Consider the following 2,484-nt stretch of genomic DNA (forward strand, 5'->3'; position numbering starts at 1 on the left):
CCCGACACACACACACACACATATACACACATACACATAATTAGTGTCAAGCCTCTGATGCTCTCTGATCAGGGAGGCACAGCTCATAAGTTACTCTGGGATGACAGTGGTACTAGTAGTAGTCTCTTCAACCCTTTCCTTGATCGCATGCAGCTGTTAAACTCTATTAATTCCTAGCCTATTGCCTATTTCAACAATGCCCTCACATTTTCTACAGAAATAGAAAAAACAATCCTAACATCTGTATGGAACCACAAATGACCCTGAATACCAAAGCAATCTTGAAAAAGAAGAACACAATTGGAAGCATCACACTTCTTGATTTCAAACTATATTGTAAAGCTATAATAATCAAAAGAATTTGGTAATGGCATAAAAAGATACATAGACCAATGGAACAGACAGAGAGCCCAGAAATAAACTTATGTATATACTGTCATCTAATCTTTGACAAGAGGGTCAAGAACACCTAATGGAGAAAGGATAATATCTTCAGCAAATGATACTGGGAAAATTGGATATCCTTATGCAAAAGAATAAAATTGGACCCCTATGTTACACCATTCACAAAAATTAACTTGAAATCGATTAAAGACTTAAATGTAAGCCCTGAAACCCTAAAATTCCTAAAGAAAACAGGTGAAAAGCTTTTTTGATATTGATCTTGGCAATAATTTTTTGGATATGATGCCAAAAGCACATGAAAGAAAAGCAAAAATAGACATGTAGGACTATATCAAACTAAAAAGCTTCCGCACAGCAAAGGAAACAACAAAATTAAAAGGCAACATATGGAATGAGAGAAAATAAATGCAAACCATCAATATGATAAGGGGTTAATATCCAAAATATATGAGGAACCCCTGTAACTCAATAGCAAAAGAAAAAACAAATAATCCTATTAAAAAATGAAAAAAGGATCTGAATATATGGGTACACAAAAAGATGATTGATAGGCACATCTAACTATCATCACAATGCTGAATATTAGATCCTCAAAACTTACTCATAACTGAAAGTTTATATTCTTTGACTAAAATCTCATTTTTCCCAACCCTGCACCCCCGGCAACCATCATTCTATTCTGTCTCTATGGATTTGACTTCTTCTTCTTCTTCTTTTTTTAGATTTCACATGTGAGTGAAATCATACAGTATTTGTCATTCTCTGTCTCATTTGTTTCACTTAGCATAATGCTATCCAGGTTTATCCATGTTAAAAATGGCAGGATTGTGACTTTTTTATGACTTAATAATATTCCATTGCATATATATACATATGTATTTATATACACCACATTTTCTTGATCCTCTCATCAATCAACAGACACTTAAGTTGTTTCCATATCTTGGCTATTGTGAGTAATACTGCAATGAACCTGGGAGTACAGATATCTCTTTGAGATAGTAATTTTGTTTCCTTTAGTTATATATCCAGAAGTAGGATTGCTGAACCACATGGTAGTTCTATTTTTAACTTTTTGAGGAAACTTCATACTAATTTCTATAATGGCTATACCAATTTACATTCCCACCACTGTGCACAAGAGTTCCATTTTCTCTACAAAACTTGTTATCTCTTGTCTAACAGGTGTGAAGTGATATCTCGTTGTGGTATTGCTCTGCATTCTCTGATTATTAGTGATGTTGAGCATCTTTACATGTGCCTGTCTATCGAGCACCTTTTTGTATACCCATCTATTCAGGTCTTTTTTTCATTTTTAATAGGATTATTTGCTTTTTTCTTTTGCTATTGAGTTACAGATGTTCTTCATGTATTTATCTGAAATTTACAAAGAGAGTAGATCTTAAGCATTCTCACTAAAAAAAAAAAAAGGATAACTATATGAAGTGATGGAAGTTAATTACCTCGATTGTGGTAATCATGTCACGATGTATATAGCCATGCCACCCTGAATGTGCCCGATCTTGTCTGATCTCAGAAGCTCAGCAGGGTCGGGCCTGGTTAGTACTTGAATGGGAGACCATCTAGGAATACCAGGTGCTGTAGATGCTAAGAAAAAAAAAAAGAAAAGAAAAAATCATCACCTTGTATGCTTTAAATATATCTGATTTTGTCAGTAAAGCTGGAAATTTTTTTTTAAAAAAAAAGAACGGTTCCCAATTTGTAGAATTCCTCTACAAAATAATTCAATCATATTGTGGCTCCTTCAATAGAACATTTTCTGAGGTCAGCATTTGATATTTGTACTAACCCCAGAAGGGCTCCTCCCAGCTCTTATTCCCCAGGTTCTTTCTCACAAACTAGCTGGTGTATATGATCTAGGCTATATCTACAGTAGATTCACAAATTCCCCAATTGTTTTTTACCATAACCTCTACTGTTGTTGAAAGTAGCCCTTAGGTTTAAACTTCACCACTCTGTTGCAAATGAAATAAATTCTTTTAGAAGTAGATAAGGAACAATCTCCTTCTTGACCAGGTACTCCATAACTCCAGCCCCACAAGCAAAATTTCTGAGCCT

The 2,484-nt window shown here is 34.5% G+C and overlaps 1 pseudogene; it reads left to right on the forward strand.

Moving 5' to 3' along the window:
• The first annotated feature begins 1,894 nt into the window (after positions 1-1,894).
• On the forward strand, positions 1,895-2,013 carry LOC111740037 (annotated as a pseudogene).
• The last annotated feature ends 471 nt before the right edge of the window (positions 2,014-2,484 follow it).

This window comes from Pteropus vampyrus, unplaced genomic scaffold (genome assembly GCF_000151845.1).
Source record: "Pteropus vampyrus isolate Shadow unplaced genomic scaffold, Pvam_2.0 Scaffold56, whole genome shotgun sequence".
Lineage (NCBI taxonomy): Eukaryota > Metazoa > Chordata > Mammalia > Chiroptera > Pteropodidae > Pteropus > Pteropus vampyrus.